Source organism: Panthera pardus, unplaced genomic scaffold (assembly GCF_024362965.1).
Source record: "Panthera pardus isolate Hobbes unplaced genomic scaffold, ASM2436296v1 HiC_scaffold_91, whole genome shotgun sequence".
NCBI classification, from domain to species: domain Eukaryota; kingdom Metazoa; phylum Chordata; class Mammalia; order Carnivora; family Felidae; genus Panthera; species Panthera pardus.
In genome coordinates, this window is record NW_026527026.1 from 12,501 (window position 1) to 23,231 (window position 10,731).

General features: G+C 56.2%; 1 pseudogene; it reads right to left on the reverse strand.

Annotated features, from left to right (window-relative positions):
* Window positions 1–8,189: 8,189 nt before the first annotated feature.
* LOC128775883 (TAR DNA-binding protein 43-like) lies at window positions 8,190–9,630 on the reverse strand (annotated as a pseudogene).
* Window positions 9,631–10,731: the final 1,101 nt, after the last annotated feature.

A 10,731-nucleotide genomic window follows, 5' to 3' on the forward strand; every position in this document is an offset into this window, starting at 1 on the left:
CCGGCGCTCGAGGTAGACCAGCACGCCGGGAGCCGGGGACACGCGGGCCTGAGACCGACCAGCACACCGCGGACCGGGGGACCGGGAACCTGGGACTCGAGGCCGACCAGCACGCCGGGGGCCGAGGACCCCCGAGGCTCGGCACTTGAGGTCGACCAGCACACCGCGGACCGGCGACTCCGCGCTCGAGGTCGACCAGCACACCGGGGACCGGGGGACCGCGGCCCCGGGGCTCGGCGCTCGAGGTCGACCAGCACGCTGGGGACCCGCGGACTCGAGGTCGACCAGCACGCGGTGGCACACCGCGGACCGGGGGACCGGGAACCTGGGACTCGAGGTCGACCAGCACACCGGGGGCCGGGAACCCGCGGACCCGAGGTCGACCAGCACGCCGGGGACCGGGGGACCGGGGGACCGGGGGACCGGGGGACCGGGGGACCGGGGGACCGCGGCCCCGCGGCCCCGCGGCCCCGCGGCCCCGCGGCCCCGGGGCCCCGGGGCTCGGCGCTCGAGGTCGACCAGCACGCCGGGGGCCGAGGGCCCCGAGGCTCGGCGCCCGAGGTCGACCAGCACGCTGGGGACCCGCGGACTCGAGGTCGACCAGCACACCGCGGACCTGGGGACCTGGGACTCGGGGCCGACCAGCACGCCGGTGGCCGAGGACCCCGAGGCTCGAGGCTCGGCGCTCGAGGTCGAGGTCGACCAGCACACCGGGGACCGGGGCCCCGCGGACCGGCGACCCGGGACCCGGGACCCGGGACCCGGGACCCGGCGCTCGAAGTCGACCAGCACGCCGGGGGCCGGGGGCCGAGGGCCCCGAGGCTCGGCGCTCGAGGTCGACCAGCACGCCGGGGACCCGCGGCCTCGAGGTCGACCAGCACACCGCGGACCGGCGACTCCGCGCTCGAGGTCGACCAGCACACCGGGGACCGCGACCCCGCGGCCCCGGGACCCCGGGGCTCGGTGCTCGAGGTCGACCAGCACGCCGGGGACAGAGGACCCCGAGGCTCGGCGCTCGAGGTCGACCAGCACGCCGGGAGCCGGGGGACCCGGTGACCTGGGACTTGAAGTCGGCCGGCACGCTGGGATCTGCGGATCTGAGACCCGAGGTCGACCGGCACACCGCGGACCGGCGACCCGGCGCTCGAGATCGACCGGCACGCCGGGGGCCGGGGACACGATCACCTGAGCCCCGAGTCCCGACCCCTTAGCCCCGGGGCCGACCGGCACACCGGCGACCCGAACCCCGGTTGCCTGAGTGCCCGGGACTCGAGGAGACCCGAGTTCTACCAGCACGGCCAAGCCCCATGACCTGGGGATCCGTTGAGCTGGTCCCCGAGGTTGACCAGCACGCCGGACTTCGCCGCGGCCGTCTACCCCAAAGTTTAGGAAACCAGTGGATCGCTAGCGACTCTGGGCCCGGTGAGGTCGGCCACCCGAGTCCCCGGGTTCGATGACGAGCGTTGACCCGCTGCCCCCCCCCCCCCCCCCCCCCCCCCCGTGCGACCGCCCTGGCCCACGCCTGTCCTTTCTTCCCGTGATTTTTTTTTTTTTTTTTTTTCCTCCCACCTCCACTCCTGTCGCCGCTTCCCCTGATCGGATCGGCCCCGCCTTCGTTTGCATTACTATCCTTGACACCCGTTTCTTTCGTTGTAGCACTGGTGGGGGCTGCGTGACGGCGAGACGACGACCATCCACAAACGGTGTCTGGTGGCAGGAAGGAGGGTCTCGGTTAGGCGTCCATTCGATCCACAAAGCCCTCTTGGTGCGCCCTCCGTTCCATGTCCCCCTCCCCCCACCCCAGCCGGGAAACGCTACTGACCCAGGTGGCTGGGGACGAGGCTGTGCGCCGGCGAGGCAGGTGCTGCGTCCCGGCCGCTCTGCTGCGATCCGCCCGTAGTCGTCACACACGGACTCCCTCACTCCACCACCGTGGTGCCCGGACGCCCCCTGCCTGTTGGTCGCTTTTATACTACCCAAAGAGGTCGACGGGGTGGGCGGTGGGGCTTGAGGAAGCTGTCTGGGAGTACATGGATGGAAATAGGAACAGTTGTAGTTAGAAGGAATGGGAAGGGGTGGGGTGTGTGCGCGGGGGCGGGGGGGGGGGTGTGTGGGTGGGTGTTTTCACGCGCGCAAGGGAGGGGCGGAGGGGCAGAGAATAGGATCTCAAGGTCATTTTGGAAATACCAACCTGTGTTATTCTCCAAGCACCTTCAACAGAAGTATTTGGTGTAAAAGACGACCACAGAGGGACAACTCAAAACACCACCCCTGCGGCTCAGGGGCCCCCAGACAGACAGGGAGGGTCAGGACCGGTAGGACAGCAGAAGTGCTCCCCCACCCCGACTTAGATTTGAGGCTCTGCCAGACTCAGGCGGTGCTAGTCGCCCACTCTCTTGCCGTCGAGAAGGAATTCCTGTTCTCCTGTGGGGTCATGTAGTTCGGGGAACTTCCCAAGCCGCTCAGCTCACAAGAACACCTACGCCCAGTGTCATGGACTCCCTCCCTCACACTCGCCATCCCCCTCTGAAGCCCAGAAGGGAAAGAACAAGAAAACATCGACTGCCTGCCTGCCCGCCCGCCCGCATTTACTATTCTAGGTGTTGCCTCACCTATTAACACTGGAAACACAACTCGCATGCCAAAATTCCCATCCTTGTAAAAGCGAACAGTTCAGGGGCACCTGGGTGCCTCACTCGGTAAGGTGTCCCAGTCTCGCCTCAGGTCATGATCTCGGGGTTCTTGAATTTCAGCCCCCACATCTGGCTCTGTGCTGACACCTTGGAGCCTGCTTGGTGATCCATTCTCTCCCTCCCTACCCCCTCTCTCTCCCACTCACTCAACTGGAATGAATGCATACGTAATAAGTAAACAAATGTATAGGTGTGTGTACACTTCAGCGGGCTATCTTAGGCTACTACTCACAAAGCTATGGGACCATCACTGTTCATTCCAAACTATTTCCATCACCTCAAAGAGAAAGAAACCCCACGCCCCCCTCTTCCTCACCCCCCCCCCCAAGTACCTTAGACACTGACTCTTGGTAGCCCTGCAATGTTTCCAAACATTGGTGCTCCCCAACCTCTCCCCCCCCCCCCCCCCCCCGGTCAAAGAACTCCCCTAATTCAGGCACTTCCGGGTTGTTCCAACACCTGGAACGGGGGGGGGGGGGGGGGGAGAGGAGGGGAGACTGGTGTGTTGGGAGAGTGCGGGGGGGGGGGGGGCGGCACGGGACACAGAAGCACTCTGCCCCCCCCCCTTCCCTTTGCCTCTCTTCCATCTGGGGTTTCCTGAGGTGTATCCTTTGACGCCATCACTCATCTATGAGAAATGAGAAAAAGAGGACCGAACGTGGCTAGATCGTTTTCGATAGCCCGATACGCATACCCACACGCACGCCGAAAGAAACGAAAATTACAATCCGCTGGAAGGTCAAACAACGGCAGAGTGGTGCAATGAATGACGCTACACTCACACGATACAAGAGAATGCAGCTGTTACAGATTATGTTGGCAGAGAGGTTTTGGTAGCACGGGAATCCGCTTGTGGTGTTCCGATACTTCATGACAAGCGGTGGGAAACCTTCTACGTAGGGTGAGCTCTCTTGTATCCGAAGACACCAAATCATCATTTCAAAGGCTACGGGTGGTGAAATCGCTCTGGCTTGCAACTTCTTACCCCCTATGTTGTTCTCCATGATTGCATTTCAGCTTCCTCCCTTATCCAAGCCAACGACCCTGCCTGGTTTTTATGTACGTATTTCTGTTTTTAAAGAGATAAGTACGACATTGGATCCTAAACGGAGGCAGAGCTTTGGCTACTGGTCTCAGAAACGATGATTGTCTTTATTTGTATGGATCCGCCTAACTTTTGCCTCTCACAGCCTTTCCTCTCGCTGCAGAACATCTTAAGATGAAGGGAGCCCGCTCAGGTGGGACCACCGCTTGTGGAAAAAGTCATCGGGGCAAAATAGTGAAAGCAGCGTCGATAAAGAATAGGTTGCGGGTTAGACACATATTCTCGTTTGATCCCCACCCCCCATCGATCAATCACTTACTCCCCTTTGATACCATGTTTTGTTTATTCCTGTATTTGTGGATGGGTTTTCAAAGATTTTACTGTAAGCGCGCGCTACGCCCAGCGTGGGACTCGAACTCGCAACCCACGAGATACAGTGGCACGATCCACCACCTGAGCCCACAAGGTACCCTGATGCCACGTTTTCTTTCTTTGCCTCCCTGCCGGCCTGCCTCTCTGCCTGCCTCCCGGCCGGCCCGCCTGCCTCCCTCCCTCCCTCCCTCCCTGCCGGCCTGCCTCCCTCCCTGCTTGCCGGCCTGCCTGCCTGCCTGCTTGCCGGCCGGCCGGCCTGCCTGCCTGCCTGCCTGCCTGCCTGCCTGCCTGCCGGCCTCCCTCCCTGCTTGCCGGCCTGCCTGCCGGCCTGCCTGCCTGCCTGCCAGCCTGCCTCCCTCCCTGCTTGCCGGCCGGCCGGCCGGCCGGCCTGCCTGCCTGCCTGCCGGCCTGCCTCCCTCCCTCCCTCCCTGCCTGCCTGCCTGCCTGCCTGCCTGCCTGCCTGCCTGCCTCCCTCCCTCCCTCCCTGCTTGCCGGCCTCCCTGCCGGCCTGCCTGCCTGCCGGCCTGCCTCCCTCCCTGCTTGCCGGCCTGCCTGCCTGCCTGCCTGCCGGCCTGCCTGCCTGCCTGCCTGCCTGCCGGCCTGCCTGCCTGCCTGCCTGCCTGCCTGCCTGCCTGCCGGCCTGCCTCCCTCCCTCCCTGCCTGCCTGCCTGCCTGCCTGCCTGCCTGCCTGCCTGCCTCCCTCCCTCCCTGCCTGCCGGCCTGCCTCCCTCCCTCCCTGCCTGCCTGCCTGCCTGCCTGCCTGCCTGCCTCCCTCCCTCCCTGCCTGCCGGCCTGCCTCCCTCCCTCCCTGCTTGCCGGCCGGCCTGCCTGCCTGCCTGCCTGCCTGCCAGTCTGCTTGCCTCCCTGTCTCCCTGCCGTCCTGCCTCACCTCCCTCCCTGCCTCTACGTCCAACTGAAACATGAAGTCTGTGAGGTGGGAGCTGTAGCCATCCGGTTCTTCCTATATCCTGATCACAGACCATAGAACGATCTTTGCCATAGATTCGTGTTTTCAATAAATCATCTGTTCGATGGCTATCGATAAAGGAAATTGTCAACTTTTAACGGCTGTGGACCCTGCTCCTGGGCTCCCAGGGAAGCTAGGCTTTAACATTTACCAAGCTCCAAATGACCCTGCCAAACCCCAAAGCGTGTGCTCTGTTTCTGTCCTGAGCACACGTTGCATGTCCGCTTCATTTAAATAAACAACAACAACAAAAATGGATCAAAGGGGTGACTTGGCTGGCTGGCTCGCTCAGCTAGGTCAGGGGAGCGGGTGACTCTTCATTGCCGGGCTGTGAGTTTGGGCCTTATGTTGGGTGAGAAGAGGACATAAAAACAAAACCAATCCATCAGTCAGTCAGTCAGTCAGTTGCGAATTAAAAAGGAGCCTTCCAAACATACAGATGAGAAAATGGAAGAAAACCTCCCTGGATCCCCAAAGATTAAAGTCATACAGCTTTGCACATACTGAAAACAGAAAGTAAACCCTGTAAAAATTTTCTGCCGTGTCTTTCGTCATTATACCTCGTAACAACAACAACAACAACGACAACAACAACAACTCCTCCTCCTCCTCCTCCTCCTCCTCCTCCTCCTCCTCCTCCTCCTCTTCCTCCTTCATCCATTCTATTTAAGAATTCCCAACACTGACAACTCTTATAAAGACCATCCAAGCACGGGACACAGAACTGCATTAGACCACATTCTTATGGCTACCTGGCAGACATTAGAACTTCCGGCCTTCGTGGTGACACCCCGAGCTCACTGGTGAGCTCTGCTTCCGAGTGCTCCCGTGAAGCACACCACAAGCTCAGTCCGTGTTCACGGGACCACACTTAACAGATCGGGAACAGAACAGAACACACACCATACGGTGTTCACAGCAGCTGACGGAAGGGCAGGGGAAATACAAGTACCTCACACATCCAACTAACGGGGTTCTCTGAGAACAAAACTCTCTTTACGTCTTCCAACGTCTTCCAACGGGTGTGGCTGTCCTTTGGATGCAGAAAACATTCGCATGTCATTTGCTATCGTTGCTCTCGGCACGCTCTTGCACCGAGGTCAAGGGACTGAGAGATGCATCTCACCAGGTTAAAAAAATCTATCCATCGTGTGCCACCGCCACGGAGTCTCTGCACGCACTCTCTCCTTTTCTCACTCACACTAGCCTTTCGTACTTCGGCACCACTGTCGGTCGAACACGAGGATCAGAAAACACAAGGTTTCAGAACTTCTAACAGCCTTCTGGTTACATAGCACACCCTTGCATTCATAGCATTGATACGACTCCGCGAAATAAAGAGTAGCGGATACAAACGAGACACCCACCGTCAAAGTCACAGCCTGTATGGTGTGAAGACGAATTCAAGAGTGAGAAAGCACGTAGACGGAAATATTCCTTCCTATGGCAGAATATTTACAGCACTGCTTTCAATGAAGTGCTTCTCCCGTAAACATTTGAAATGAGATGAACGGCACAGATTCAATGAAGGCTTCATACTGTACTTGTGCATAGGAAGGGAGACAAGTGTCACAAACTAAAAACGAAAGCAAAAAGACCAAACACTGTGACACCATGATCTCCAAAAAGGAGGTTTTCCCGGGGGTGGGGAAATAATGTGGTGGGGTTCCAATTAAAACAAGGAAAAAAGAATGTACTTCTAATGAATGGTTTCCATAGTGAACACGCACAAAGAATTCACTTGACGAGTCCAGGGATACAATATTACAGGAGAAATCCTTTGATATCCATTGTAGCCTGTGTGTGTGTGTGTGTGTGTGTGTGTGTGTGTGTGTGTGTGTGAGAGAGAGAGAGAGAGAGAGAGAGAGAGAGAGAGAGAACGAGAACCAATCAGGCAAACAGCAGTTCGCTTTCAAACACCTGATATTTCAACACTTCATGTAACAAAACTTCTAAAATTCATTTAGCTTTGCCTCTCTTTCTGAAGAAAAATGTCAAAAATAGTGGTGAATATACCCCACGCTGAACGTACTGATTCTGAAAACTCTCAGTATGGATGGGTTTTATAATACACTTAACCATGGGTGGGGTGCCTGGGTGGCTCCGTCAGTTAAGTGTGTGACTGCGGCTCAGGTCATGATCTTACGGTTTGTGGGTTCGAGCCCTGCACCGGGCTCTGTGCGGACAGCCTGGAGCCTGCTTCGGATTCTGTCTCCCTCTCTCTCTGCTCCTTCTCCTTCCCGCTCTGTCTCTCTCGGTCTCTCAAAAATAAATAAATGTTTTAAAAAAAAGAAAGAAAGAAAGAAAGAAAGAAAGAAAGAAAGAAAGAAAATGAAAGAGAGAGAGAGAGAGAGAGAGAAGAGAGAAGAGAAGAAAAAAAGAAATACACTTACCATGTGTTTAGAAAAATTTGAATTCCTACCAGTCTATACCTACCCCGCTGTATAAATTCCCCAGCTGGAAGATTTAGAATCCGTGCTTGAGCCAAAGCCTGCAGGAAAACCGCTGCCTGACTCTGCATTTGATGGGGGTCCCCAACCGATGGCCGCACCTGATTTAGAACCACTATCGGAGTTCTTTCCAGAACCAGGGACCTGAGGAGGTTCCTCAACACATGACACATAGAAGTACCCTACGACCCAGCACTTTCATGACTAGGTACTTAGCCAAAGGATACAGGTCTGCTGTTTCCAAGGGGCACACGCACCCCAGTGTGCATAGCAGCACTATCGGCGGTAGGCAAAGTATGGAAAGGGGCCAAATGTCCATCGATGGATGAATGGATACAGAAGAGGTGGTATCCATCTACAACGGAGCAGTGCTCGGCCACCAGAGGGAATGAAGTCTTGCCATTTGCAAGTACCTGGATGGAACTGGAGGGTGTCATGCAAAGTGACATTCGTCCCTCAGAGAAACACATGTATCACAGGACCTCACCCGTGTGAGGACCTTCACTTCCCAAACAGAGGAACTCTGGGAAGGGAACCCGGGAAGGGAAGGGAAGAAGGGAAGAAGGGAAGAAGGGAAGGGAAGGAAAAATAACATACAAACAGGGAGGGGGACAAAAACGTAAGAGGCTCTTCCCTAAGGGGAACAAACAGAGGGCTCCTGGAGGGGGTTGTGCCAGGGCGGGGGCTGAAAGGGCGAGGGGTATGAAGGACTCTCCTCCTCAAACCACTGTTGCCCTATAGGCTAAGTACCTTGGGGGTACATTGAGAAAAATAAATTCAATGATAATATCAGAGAGGGCGAGGGTGAGGGCGAGGGCTACCTGATCATCTGCAAATGTAACAAAGGGAAAGTCCGGGAACCGTTTGGGAATGAAGCTGTCTACCGCTTCTCAGTCCTGGCAAAAGAACTGCTGCAGCTTATAGGCAGTCACGTCCCTCTGTAAGGCACCCGACAAACGCCTTCCTGCTTCTCAAAAGCTCATCTGGGCTTGGATGAGATTCAGGAAGTTTGCAGTCACACCATCGTTCCTTGATCGCGTGACTTTCACCTGGGTTTCCTATTACGTAAAAGGAACACAGCCAAAACCCTTTGAAGGACTAGTGTGAATATCTTTCCTGTCCTGAACCAGAAGAACCTCTCCAAAGCTCCCAAAATATTCTTTCAGATCCTGTTCGGTTGTTTTCCACGGGAGACCCAACACTCTTAAATCTGACGTACCCTGGATGGCTCTCTTCACTTTCACTGCTGAAGAAGCAGGCACCTGTCTCGTCCCTTTTTCTGTGGCTATCTTTGGGATAAGTTGACGACTATCCGCTACCGGATTTCCCCAGCCAGCATCAGGGATGCGCAGAATGTCTTTGACCAGCCGGACACCTCTCATACGCTGAGACGCTGGATTCCGGTAGTGCAGTCCACGTGCTGCCGACAAACTGGGCTGTCACTGTGGACAGCAGCACTGTCCCGTCGTCTTCCGATGGCATTTCGATGGGCTCGTCATTCTCATCTTTGGTCACCCGAGTACATTCAGACACCTGCTCTTATTTCTCCGCTAGGCCGCTGCTAGGAAGCCTGACAGGGAACCCGAAGCGGCGAGGGATCCAGGAGCAGCCCAGCTACCGCTTCGCTCCCACGAAATGGCCGCCTTGTAACTCTTTACGGAAGAGGAAAAAACACCACCGTGACCGCCACCATTTAATAACCTTGCTCTAAGTGTGGAGAAAGCAACCACCCATCCCCAAAAGGAAACTTCGGCAGGCTACACGTATAGGACATATGGAGCCTATACTTGCAAGTGCTTACTTACATGGGAACATGGAAAGGTCACCTGAGTCCCTGATGGCCCAGATGGGGTTCTTTGGAGGTGTCTGAATGAGTTTCCTTGTGTGCTCCCTTAGGGAAAGCTGGCCGTGAGACGACGCAGCCAGAAACTAGGAAGCCCTTTGGTTCCATCAGCGAAGCCCCGGCTTTTGGGGAGGAAGGGACGCTCACGGAGATATCCCGGGCCACATTTGGTTTGTGGGTTGCTGCAGCTTTTGGCTTCTTTGCACCAAATTGGCTGTGTTCTCATTGGAAATGGAAAACACCTGCACGATGGGATCCATCCACGGTAATGCTCTCGTGCGATTGGATTTGTTTTTATAAAAGGGGGAGATTTGACCATTGGGTCTTTCGCGTCCTCTCCACAAATAGGAGTGAAACAGAGGCTGATGTTGGTTTGCATCTTGTTTGTGGATCTATGGCCACAGGTGTTATCCATGTGAGATGTTTTCTCTACCTCTGGATGCTATTGCTCACACCAATTTGTAACCGAGCTCCGTTACTGTGTTTCAAGGCAAGCTCTTGTGAACATTGGGCATTCTAACACTCAGGAGGATCAGAACAAACCCAAATGTGTTTCACATTCACGTGAACGGGGTATGGGTGTGGGGTGTGTGTGTGTGTGTGTGTGTGTGTGTGTGTGTGTGTGAAATTCTCTACATTCAGAGTTTTATGTTACTCCATAAGAAAGTTGCCTCATGGGAAGGGACACAATTGATGGCCCAGAGAGAGGAGAGATAAAAATTGAACACACCTGCCCTCCCCGATACACCCACACCCACACACACCCTTTCCCAATAGTCAGAAGAATGAGGAAGAGGAGGAAGAGGAGGAAGGCAGACAGATGCCAGTGACCCTAAACCCGCCCCTCCTCCTCCCCGAGCACAAGCGTCAAGATGGGTGCCCACCCCACGGCCTGCTCCTCCTTCACCTCTTCCACAGGGGGCTGAAAAGCAACCAGAGACAAAGCCACTTTTGCAGGAGGCAAAGACAGGAGACAGAGATGGAAGAAGAAGTAGGAGGTGGACGCGCAGACGCGGAGTTGGAGGCGCAAAAGAAAAAGATGAAAGAAACACAAAAAGGTGAGTCCAAAACTTTAAATCTGCCTGGGGCCTGGCCGGCGGCTCCCTGGCCGCCTCCCCCTCCCCCTGTTTCTGCATCAGTTGGTGTGGCTCCAGTGATCTCCTAGGCCATCCCCAGTGGTGGGGCCTCCCGTGTGAGCCTGATGGTGGGGAAACAGATCGTTTGACTTTTTAGTGGACACGGGTGTGACGTCTTGGGTACTAAGGGCCATGGAAGGGTGATTGCTTACTTAAAATGGACATATTTTCGGAGCCGTCGATATCAAATACAATGCAGATAGTTAGGTTTTATTCTTTGTGGTG